General features: G+C 39.6%; 1 protein-coding gene across 6 annotated transcripts in view; it reads right to left on the bottom strand.

The window, feature by feature from the left end:
• The window catches only part of CNTN3 (contactin 3), a 391,647-nt gene that overhangs the window by 95,379 nt on the left and 283,361 nt on the right, over positions 1 to 12,907 (bottom strand). The gene's annotated exons all lie outside the window — the stretch shown is intronic.

Here is a 12,907-nt window from a genome sequence, read left to right as displayed (position 1 = left end):
AGCCCAGGGAACTATATTCAATACCCTGTGATAAACCAAAATAGAAAAGAATATGAAAAAGAATATATATAAAGAACATACATATGTATATATACACACACACACGTGTGTGTGTGTGTGTGTGTGTGTGTGTGTGTGTGTGTGGTATGTGTGTAACTGAGTCAGTCTTCCCTGATGGCTCAGTGGTAAGAAATCCTCCTGCAATTCTGGAGATATGGGTTTGATCTCTGGATCAGGAAGGTCTCCTGGAGAATAAATGGCAACCCACTCTAGTATCCTCGTCTGGAAAATCCCATGGACAGAGGAGCCTGGCAGGCATCAGTCTATGGGACTGCAAAAGAGTTGAACTTGACTTAGCAACTAAAGAACAATAGTAACTGAATCATTTTGCTGTACAGCTGAAATTAACACAAAATTGTAAATCAAACATACTTCAATCAAATAAATCTGAAAAAACTGTATCAACAGCAGCAGGTACATTTTTTGAGAGCTTATGTAGAAGCCACCACCATAGTGGATGCTTCATATATTTCATTTTATTATTTTTATTATTGCAACTAGAGTCTACTGAGACAAAAAAAGAATGTAAGAAATTGCTTTGGGTAGTATACTCATTTTCACTATATTGATTCTTCTGATCCATGAACACGGTATATTTCCCCCATCAAGCTACCAAAGGTATCTTTCACAGAGCTAGAACAAATAATTTCACAGTTTGTATGGAAATACAAAAAACCTCGAATAGCCAAAGCAATCTTGAGAAAGAAGAATGGAACTGGAGGAATCAACCTGCCTGACTTCAGGCTCTACTACAAAGCCAGTCATCAAGAAAGTATGGTACTGGCACAAAGACAGAAATATAGATCAATAGAACAAAATAGAAAGCCCAGAGATAAATCCATGCACATATGGACACCTTATCTTTGACAAAGGAGGCAAGAATATACAATGGAGAAAAGACAATCTCTTTAACAAGTGGTCCTGGGGGAAATGGTCAACCACTTGTAAAAGAATGAAACTAGAACACTTTCTAACACCATAAACAAAAATAATCTCAAAATGGATTAAAGATCTAAATCTAAGACCAGAAACTATAAAACTCCTAGAGGAGAACATAGGCAAAACACTCTACGACATAAATCACAGCAGGATCCTCTATGACCCACCTTCCAGAATATTGGAAATAAAAGTGAAAATAAACAAATGGGACCTAATTAAAATTAAAAGCTTCTGCAAAACAAAGGAAACTATAAGCAAGGTGAAAAGACAGCCTGCAGAATGGGAGAAAATAATAGCAAATGAAGCAACTGACAAAGAATTAATCTCAAAAATATACAAGCAACTCCTGCAGCTCAATTCCAGAAAAATAAAAGACCCAATCAAAAAACGGGCCAAAGAACTAAACAGACATTTCTCCAAAGAAGACATATAGATGGCTAACAAATACATGAAAAGGTGCTCAACATCACTCATTATCAGAGAAATGCAAATTAAAACCACAATGAGGTACCATTTCATGTCAATCAGATTGGCTGTGATCCAAAAGTCTACAAGCAATAAATGCTGGAGAGGGTGTGGAGAAAAGGGAACCCTCTTACACTGTTGGTGGGAATGCAAACTAGTACAGCCACTATGGAGAACAGTGTGGAAATTCCTTTAAAAACTGGAAATAGAACTGTCTTTTGACCCAGCAATCCCACTGCTGGGCATACACACCGAGGAAATCAGAAGGGAAAGAGACACATGTACCCCAATGTTCATCACAGCACTGTTTATAATAGTCAGGACATGGAAGTAACCTAGATGTTCATCAGCAGATGAATGGATAAGAAAGCTATGGTACATATTCACAATGGAGTATTACTCAGCCATTAAAAAGAATACATTTAAATCAGTTCTAATGAGGTGGATGAAACTGGAGCCTATTATACAGAGTGAAGTAAGGCAGAAAGAAAAACACCAATATAGTATACTAAGGCATAAATATGGAATTTAGAAAGATGGTAACAATAACCCTGTATACGAGACAGCAAAAGAGACACTGATATATAGAACAGTCTTTTGGACTCTGTGGGAGAGGGAGAGGGTGGGATAATTTGGGAGAATGGTACTGAAACATGTATAATATCATACATGAAACGAGTCGCCAGTCCAGGTTCGATGCATGATACTGGATGCTTGGGGCTGGTGCACTGGGACGACCCAGAGGGGATGGTACGGGGAGGGAGGAGGGAGGAGGGTTCAGGATGGGGAACATGTATATACCTGTGGCGGATTCATGTTGATATATGGCAAAACCAATACAATATTGTAAAGTTAAAAACTAAAATAAAATAAAAAATAAAGAAAAAAAACTAAAAAAAAAAAAAAAAGAATGTAAGAGAAATGGGGCAGGACAGAGCTGGAAGTAACTTGTCCTTTCTCTACCTGTCAACCAAGATGAGTCTTTTTAGCCAACCTCTTGCTAAGAGTTGGCTATGCCACGAAGCAAATGTCATCTAATATACTGACTATCTCTGCACAGTAAGAATTTCTGGCCCTAATGCACAAAATAAGGAAACCAAGGCTCAGGGGTTAAGTAACTTGACTAACATCACACCTGTGTGGTAAATGGCAGAGTCACAATTTGACCAGTATCTTTTTTACTTCAATCCTCTGCTCTTTCCACTTACTAAAATTAAATCAAGAAGCAAATAAAATATACACTTAACTTCATCTGACACAATGAGTAATATGCACAGAATTAGTATGCATGTAAATAATGATACAAATAGGCAGAAAATTAAGCTGACTGCAGTTAAGAGGAGATCATCTGTAGGTCTTGTTTGTGGCTAGAGAATGGGAAGGAGGAGAGAAGTGATTATGATCCCTTCCCATGAGTCCCATTCAAAACCCAGTCTTGGGCTGCACGGACTCCTCTCTTTTCTTAAATAGTAGTTTATGCTCTTACGGTGTGGGGATTATGTGGCAAATGCATCCTTTTCCTCTTCTTTTCCCAGCTGGAAGCATAAGAGAAACAGAGGTATGGGTTGGGTAACCCAGCAACAGGAGAGGAATGTTCTCTCTTTTCTGAGATTCTTGTGTATTTACCCAGGTGTATCAACCTCCCCTTCAGGAAAAATTATCTTCCTCCAGGGTTCACATCCTCTGAAGGAGAAAGATGGTTCCCTATATGGGAAGGAACTCAGGTTAGGCTTTCTCATTTTCCTAGTTACATGAGAACGTTACTTTGGACATAATTGTAATACATAAGCAGTTTTACTTCCTGTCCATGCAATGATTTTGTTCAGACGGTGTTTTCCCTACTATTTTTCCTTTGCTTGGTTTCATAGATCCTTCACAATGGAGCTTCATCATCACTTCCTTTGAGATACCTCTATGTATGGAGTTGCTTGCCCACTCCCCCAAGATGCTGGCTGAGACAACAACTCTTCTCTGTGCTTCTTACTGTCTTACAAACATCTCCATGATAGGGTGGAAATGTCCCATTTCCTTGGGCAAGTCTTGGCTTCTATGTGTTGTCTTGGCAGGAATTACCAACAGGGTCCCCTTTCTCACCAGAATGCCCCAGACTGTAGAATAAAGTACGTATGGTCACCTTAATCATACAGTCCGTACCAAATTAACTTATGGGTAAATTCTCCACATTCTAAACAGAATGTGTGTGGACTCCCTGAGGGTTTATCTCTATATTCCCAGCCCAGTGCATAGTCCCTAGTGTTGAAAAGATAAGAGAAACTAGTGGACAGCCTAGTACCTTCCCTGCAGACATGAAGCAGAGACAGCAATCTTGAAACGACTAATATCCAGGTCCTGAAAGCTGGCAACATCACATGTGTTAAATAAAAAAAATTCTCCTCTGTTACTGTAAATTTACCAGTAAGAGATTAATCTGGAGTTAAGGGTACAGTCTTTTGGCCACTTGATACAAAGAGCTGACTCACTGGAAAAGACCCTGATGCTGGGAAAGATTGAGGACAGGAGGAGAAGGGGATGACAGAGGATGAGATGGCTGGATGGCATCACCGACTTGATGGACATGAGTTTGAGCAAGCTCTGGGAGTTGATGATGGACAGGAAGCCTGGCATGTTGCAGTCCATGGCATAACAAAGAGTCAGACACAACTGAGAGACTGAACTGAAGGGTACAGGAGTAAAGGTTCCTTGAGATCTTGGCTTATGTGCCCAGGGGTAGATGAACTGAAACTCTCTGAGCTTCATTACCTATCTGATCAGTGTGAGGGGACAGCTGTTGAGATGGGGACACCAAGGATGATGAGGAAGATAATCCAGTCTGGATTTTTGTGAAAGGAGCAATGGCAGGCAGAGAGAGAACAGCATTTTTGAATAGTATGAAGAAAAATCGACTCCAGTGTGATAAGAGACAGAGGAGCCAAGAAATGTGAGGAAATAGGGAAGGAATAGAGACAGAAACGATTTGGCAAACAAAGTCTTCATCTTCATCTAAAAGCTCCAGCCAAGGGAAATACCATCTAACAGATTTGCTGGATAGTAACAGAGTCCCCAGACACATCTTTACAAAACAAGACTGTGGCGACTAGAAGCAGCAATGGCAGAAATGCCAAGTGGTTCTTGCTCTGATGAATTATCTTGTTTACTGGCAAAAGTTTAGATGCTACTTCCAAGTAACGTCATCAAACTACTCAGCGTCCTCAAAGGGACAAAGTGACCAGTTGGGGGCATTTCTTGAGCTCTGAAACTCCTATATTAAGCTACTCATGAAATCAGATATATTTAAAATTGCATGCAAAAGTTTGCTTAATATATTTAGGTATAATTTATAGACAAAATAACCTTTTTGGCACAGAGTTAGGTGACTTCTAAAGAAGCGATGCAGTCATGTAACCATTGTTATAATCAAGGTCTAGAACAATTCCCTTACCCTCCAAATTCTACCATGACCCCAAAGAGACAATCTCTCCTCCCACTCTGAGCTCTGGACAAGCAGGGATCACTGTTTTATGTCTGTAAAGCAGACTTTTTCAGCTATTACGTATACATGGAATCATACAGCATACAAAGCTAACTGACTTTTAAAGCCAGCTCCTAACTGCATGTAAAAAAATACATTAAAATTGGCTAATACATTTTAAAACACTAGATTATGGCTATTAATATTTGGGGAAATCTTTATTTCTTTCTTTAGAAAGCATTTAAATTTCTATAGTATTAAATGCTGCCTAAAACCTTTGAGACAACTTTAATGTGTTTAATTAGAAGTAATGGGTCATTCTTAGACTCTCTGCTGAATTGAGGCTATTGTAATAAAATATTTACTGTTATAAGCAATAGCATTCAAGAGAAAACCCCATTTTTAAAGATAATTGGCTAATGTGTTTTAAGTACCACTAAGTGATACAAAAAAGCTAAACATTCTCTAAAATATGCCAGCTGGCTTTCTCTTCTTGCATACCATGCCTATTCATCACATTCTCAAGCATCTTTTACAATTCTCCTTGGCCGAAAAAAGACAAAACATACTGTTTTAATTCAAGTCTTTTGAAAATATGTGAATTTAAGTAAATGAATATAAAAGCACTAAAATTTTGATATTTAGTGAAATACCATTGTATGCTCGGAAGGGTACAGCATTTCTGTTTATAAAGAAAACCTCCGTTTTACAGGGTAAAAAGCAGAACAGTTCTTCTTAGTACTGGATGATACAAATATAAAACAAAAAGAAGGGGAAAAACTTTATCAGAATTAATAGTAGTAATTTAAAAGTTTAGAATATCTGCATTCCAAGCAACAAGTAGACCTTTACTTAACAAATCAATTACTATATAAATCAATTGTGGCTGTTGGTCATTTAAATGATGTTGTAAAAATAGGCATCCTCTACTTACATTTAAATTTCCATCAGCTTCAGAATTAAAGATACAGGCTCTCTTTTAAGTAAATGATTTACTACTTAATGATATGTATCTGCCAAAAACTTTTATCCACTGCCATGCTTTCAGCTACCATCTATATACACACAACACCTAAATTTCTATCTATAGCTCAGGCCTCATTCCTGAGTTCCAGATTCAAATAGTCAATCTTCAAACCCACATAGATATATCCAGTTGGTTTTTCAACAAGCAGATCAAACTGAAACAATTCCAAATTGAATGTATCACATTTGCCCTCACCTCCACTCTTTCTGTATTGGTCCCTGTCTTACTAACTAGGTCTAACACAATCCTGATATCTGAAATGGAAATTTAGGATTTGACTTTTACTAGCATCTTCCCTCCTCATCTTTAATTGAATCAAATCCTGTGTCCTGTTAATTTAACTGTTTCACAACCCTCTCTATTCTCTTTGCTATTTCTTTACTTTGGGCTCTAATTCTCTCTTGCTCAGACTGCTGAATTGTTGCTAACTGGAATTGTTGCCTTAGGTTGCAATGATTTCAATTCATGCTTTCTGTGATTTCTTAAGAACATAAATTTTCTCTTTCTCCTGGGCATAAATCCAGTTAATGGGTGCGTGTGTGTTAAGCACTTCAGTTGTGTCTAACTCTTTCTGACAGTATGGACTGTAGCCCTCCAGCTCCTCTGTCCATGGGATTCCCCAGGCAAGAACACTGCAGTGGGTTGCCATGCCCTCCTCCAGGGGATCTTCCCAACCCAGGGATCAAATCTAAGTCTCTTACATCTTCTACATTGGCAGATAGGTTCTTTACCACAAGTGCCATCTGGAAAGCCCTCATATATCCAAAGAAAACTGTAATTCTCAAAGATATATGTACCCCAATGTTCACTGCAGCATTATTTACAATAGCCAAGACATGGGAACTATGTAAATGTCCATCAATAGAAGAATTCCTAACACACACACACACACACACGTATACATACATACACACACACAAACACACACAATGCAACACTACTCAGCCATTCAAAAAGAATGAAATAATGCCATTGGCTGCGGCATGGATGGACCTAGAGATCATCTTATGAAGCAAAGTAAGTCCGACAGAGAAAGATACATACCATAACATACATATGTGGACTTTAAAATATGACACAAATGAACTTATCTACAAAATATAAACTGACTCATAGAGTCAAACCTGTGCTTGCCAAGGTAGAGGAGAGTGGCAGAGGGATGGAGTGGGAGTTTGGGATTAGCAGACACAAAATAGAATGCGTAAACAACAAGGTCCTACTATATAGCACAGGGAATTAAATTCAATATCTTATGATAAACCATATGGAAAAGAACATGAACAGAATGTGTATATATGCAAACTGAATCACCTTGCTGTGCAACAGATATTAACACTATATGGTAGATCAACTATATTTCAATAAAAATTTTAAAAATAAATAAACGTGATATTTTATGTATTATTTTATTGCCATTTTATTTTGTTGCTTTCATCAGAAATAAAGTTGGAACTGTTTATTTCATTTGGTTTCCTGTGCCACTCACAATAGAGTCCTTGCTCACCTCCACGGCCTCTTTCCAAGCCTTCTCTCCTAAATCACTTTACACTTGAACAGATTCACTGAACATCAAATGCCTATGCTGTTACAGCCTTTGTGCCTTCGCACATGCTGTTCCTCCTGCCCAGAACACTCTTCTCCAGTGGATCCCAGTCATCGTTCAAGTCTTGCTATACATATTACATCTGCCAGAAAGCCTGCTCTACTCTCTAATTAGAAGATGGGGCCTGTTCAGCTAATCACTGAACATTCTGTACTTTGCCATTTGAGTTTTATTATAACTGTCCTCTGATATCTGTCTTCATACCCTGTAAAGCTACAAATAATGAGATGGACTTCTCTAATGAAATTTAAACTTAGTACCTAGCACATAGTAGGTATTCAAAATATTTCAAGTGAATGAATGAGCACTTAATTTTAAGAGCTCAGGAACCACTATTTCCATTATAAGCCCTTATTATCTATTCAGACCAGCTTCACTAAGACCTCTGTTACGAAATAATCTCTTTATTACCTTAGCTTGAAAGGTTCTCTCTACTTCTAAGCACTAACACTGGTTTCTTTAAAACTTTTCTGTAATTCAGGTGTCTTACTCACTTAGATCCACAATACTATGGCTGATGCAAAACTACAAAGCTGTTACTGTGCTAATACAAAACCTTCACACCACGTAAACTATAATTATTCAAACATATTGTGTGGTTTACACTGGGTATATCTATCAGTTTATGCAACTTTTAAAAGACACATTTAATCCTTGAATTTGTTTTTCTGGTTAGGGTTTGAATGATACTATATATCTATATAAATACACAGATATCTACATTTATGTCTCTATAGCATACTAGATATAAATATAGACATGCGTTTATGCATGTGTGTGTGTATGTGGTCACTTCAGTCATGTCTGGCTCTTTGCAACCCCACAGATTGTAGCCCACCAGGCTCCTCTTCCTATTGGATTCTCCAGGCAAGAAAACTGGAGTGGGTAGCCTTTCCCTTCTCCAGGGGAATCTTTCCGACCCAGGAATTGAAGCTGTGTCTCTTATGTCTCCTGTATTGGCAGGCAGGTTCTTTACCGCTAGCATCACCTGAGAATGTATATACAGGTTTAATGAAAGAACAACTGTCAACAACCCCTAAGTTAGGCTAGGGAAAGCTTTCCTATTTATCCCAAGTTTCTTATTCACTGACAAACCCATCTTGATTTACCTAAAAACACCAAACAAAACAAAAAAAACAAAGTACAACCAAAGTAACTAAGTAAGAAATGGGTTCAGAATCTTGCCATAAATATGTTACCAAAAAAATTTTTGCCTTATCTTATATTTTTAAATTCACCAGTGAATTAATTTGTCCCCAAGATGAGATCTGAATCTGCATGTATTACGCTGGAACAGCCCATGATTGAACAACCACAATAAATCTATCATTTAAAGTGCTTCTCCAATTTGGCTTAAGGCTGCAGACCAAGAGGGACAGATATGGGGTTTCTGTTGCCAAGTGATGGCTGAGACCCACTCCAATTTCACATGAACTTGGAGAAGATTCAACTCTGCAACTTGTTCCATAATTGCTTCGAGCAGCCTTTCCCCTAAGCATCAAGGCCCTGGCTTATCAGTGCTGTTGCTGTCCAAAGAGATAAAAGCAAAATCCAAACCACCAGCCCTGGTGCCATACACTGAGTATTAGTGTTTCCCCAAAATTTTTATGTTAAATCCTAGTCTCCAATGTGATGGTGTTCAGAGGCAGGGCCTCTAGGAGGGGATTTGGTCATGAGGGTAGAACCTTGATGAATAGGATTAGTGCCCTTATAGACAAGACCTCAGAGAGCTCTCTGGCTCTTTCTGCCTTGTCAAGGATATAATGAGAAGGCAGATGTCCTTACCAGAAGTCAACCATGCTGGCACCCTGATTCTGGGCTCCCATCCTACAGAACCGTGAGAAAGAAATCTCCAGTGTTTAAGCCGTCCAGTTTATGGTGTTTTGTTGTAAAATCTCAAACTAAGATACCTGTGAAAAACTGCAGCACTATGACCCTTGCCTTAAACATGTTTCCTCTTTTTAACCTCATTTTTATACCTGAAAGTTTCCTTATTCACTGAGGAGATGTTAGAAATACTTCAAATGGGAGGTTCAGGAGGGAGAAGACATATGCATACCTATGGCTGATTCTTGTTGATGTATGGCAGAAAGCAGCACAATATTGTAGAGCAATTATCCTCCAGTTAAACATAAAGGCACTTAATAAAACAACAAAAAAAGAAATACATCATACAAAGTAGAAGGTCAGAAGGCTTAAAGGGGCTTCCCTGGTGGCTCAGATGGTAAAGAATCCACCTGCAATGCAGGAAAGCCACGTTTGATACAGAGGTCAGAGAAACAACATTAATAAACATGAGACAGGGTTGGAGTGACCACCACTTTCCCCCCTTTCCTCTTAAATCATAATCTCAATTTCTCATTGGGCATATTCCCATCCAGGAAACAAATCTGTATTTCCAAATCTCTATGGTAGCTACATTTGGCTAGGGAACTAACTTCTGACAAACTGGGTCAGGGAACTAATTTTCCATAAGGAAAATTTTTGGATGGAACTTCTGGGAAGTTTCTTAAAAGGAAGTAAGTAGACTTTGATTTCTACCTTCCTCTCTCCTGTCATCAGGGGATGACATGGGGATGACACTGGGAAGAATGTCTTTGAGAGGCTGAAGCCATCCAGCAGCCAGTCTGGTTCATGATGGGAAGCTGGAAGCAGCAAGATAAAAAAGGTATGTATTTTTGATGTGTGTGGACTTTGGGTAGCCTTAACTGCCAACCTTTCAAGAGACCAACCAATCAATGAGTAGCCCAACCAACCAACAAAAAACTTCTACGTCTTTCAGCCACTGCTTCGTCCAATGTTTTATTTATAATGTAGCCTCACTGGTCTGTATAGTAAAAGCTATAGTTTTTCCAGTAGTCATGTACAGATGTCAGAGTTGGACCATAAAGGAGGCTGGCACCCAAGAATTGAGGTTTTCTTAACTCTGCTGCTGGAGAAGACTTTTGAGAGTCCCTTAGACAGTGAAGAGATCAAACCAGTCAATCCTAAAGGAAATCAACCCTGAATATTCATTGGAAGGACTGATGTTGAAGCTGAAGCTCCAATAATACCCTTTGGCTACTTGATGAGAAGAACCGTCTGTTTGGAAAAGACCCTGATGCTGGGAAAGTATGAGGGCAGGGGCAGGGGTGACAGAGGATGAGATGGTTGGATGGCATCACTGATTCAATGGATGTGAGTTTGAGCAAACTCAGAGAGACAGTCAAGGACAAGGAAGCCTGGTGTGCTGCAGCTCATGGGGTTGCAAAGAGTCAGACATGACTTAGAAACTGAACAATGCTAACAGCAACCACCACTACCTCATTCTTATTGATCAGTGTATCTACAGACAGTGGGTACCATGGTAAATGCTTACTTTACAGCAACTGTATAAGGTAGGAGTTTATCTTTCATTGTCATATCTTTTTGCCTTTTCATACTGTTCATGGGGTTCTCAAGGCAAGAATAATGGTTTCCCATTCCCTTCTCCAGTGGACCACATTTTGTCAGAACTCTCCACCATGACCTGTCAATCTTGGGTGGCCCTACATGGCATGGCTCGTAGTTTCATTGAGTTAGACAGGGCTGTGGTTCTAGTTTGATTAGTTTTCTGGGATTGTGGTTTTCATTCTGTCTGCCCTCTGAAAGATAAGGATAAGAGGCTTTATGGAAGCTTCCTGATGGGAGAGACTGACTGTGGGGGAACTGGGTCTTGTTCTGATAGGTGGGGCCATATTCAGTAAATCTTTAATCCAATTTTCTATTGATGTGCAGAGCTATATTCCCACCCTTTTGTCTGATGTGAGACCAAACTATGGAAGGAGTAATGAAGATAATGGCCACCTCCTTCAAAAGGTCTTGTGCATCCACTGTTACGTTCAGCGCCCCTGACCCTGCAGCAAGCCACAGTCAACCCATGCCTCCACTGGAGACACCTGGACACTCACAGGCAAGTCTGGGTCAGTCTCTAGTGGGGTCACTGCTCCTTTTTTCTGGGTCCTGGTGCACACAAGGTTTCGTTTGTGCCCTCCAAGTCTGTCTCCCGAGTCCTGTGTAAGTTCTGTAATCAAATCCCCCTGGCCTCCAAAGTCAAATTCCCTGGGGGAATTCTTAGTCCCTTTGCGAGATCCCCAGGATGGGAAATCCGTTGTGGGTCCTAGAACTTTCTTAACAGTGTGAGATTTTATTTGGTATAATTATTCTGCAGTTTGTGGGTCATCTGCTCAGTAGCTCTATGGTGGGGTTAATGGTGACCTCCTATAAGAAGTCCTATGCCACATGCTGTGTGACCCAGATCTGCAGCAACCAGAGCCCCTGACCCTGGGACAGGCTACTGTTGAATCATGCCTCCACAGGAGATAGTGACACACTCAAAGGCAGGTCTGGCTCAGTCTCTGTAGGGGCTTTGGGTCCTGGTGCACAAGGTTTTATTTGAGCCCTCCAAGCGTATCTGGCGGGTATAGGGTTTGATTCTAAACATGATTGTGCCCCTCCTATCATCTTGTGGGGCTTCTCCTTTGCCCTTGGACATACGGTACTTTTTTTTTTTTTTTTTTATGGTATCCAACATTCTCCTGTTGATGGTTGTTCAGCAGCGAGTTGCAATTTTGGAGTTCTCATAGGAGAAGATGAATGTATGTCCTTCTATTACGCCATCTTGTTCCCAGTATGAAAAGGCAAAAAAATATGACACTGAAAGATGGACTTCCCAGCTGGGTAGGTGCCCAATATGCTACTGAAGAGTGGAGAAATAACTCCAGAAAGAAGAAGAGACAGAGCCAAAGTGAAAACAACACCCAGTTGTGGATGTGACTGGTGATGGAGATAAATTCCAGTGCTGTAAAGAACGATACTGCATAGGAACCTGGAATGTTAGGTCCATGAATCAAGGCAAACAGGAAGTGGTCAAACAGGAGATGGCAAGAGTGAACATCAACATTTTAGGAATCAGTGCACTAAAATTGATTGGGATGGGCGAATTTAATTGAATGACCATTTTATCTACTACTGTGGGCAAGAATCTCTTAGAAAAAACGGAGTATCTTTCATAGTCAACAAAAGAGTCCAAAATGCACTAGTTGGGTACAATCTCAAAAATGACAGAATGATCTCTGCTTGTTTCCAAGGCAAACTATTCAATATCACAGTAATCCAAGTCTATGCCCCAACCACTAATGTCCAAGAAGTTGAAGTTGAAATGTCCTATGAACACCTACAAGATCTTCTAGAACTAACACTCAAAAAAGAAGTCCTTTTCATCATAGGGGACTGGAATGCAAAAGTAGGAAGTCAAAAGGTACCTGGAGTAACAGGCAAATTTGGCCTTAGACTACAGAATGAATCAGGACCAAGGATAACAGAG

The sequence above is a fragment of the Bubalus kerabau genome, chromosome 20 (genome assembly GCF_029407905.1).
Source record: "Bubalus kerabau isolate K-KA32 ecotype Philippines breed swamp buffalo chromosome 20, PCC_UOA_SB_1v2, whole genome shotgun sequence".
Lineage (NCBI taxonomy): Eukaryota > Metazoa > Chordata > Mammalia > Artiodactyla > Bovidae > Bubalus > Bubalus kerabau.
This window is presented reverse-complemented; position numbering and strand designations above follow the sequence as displayed.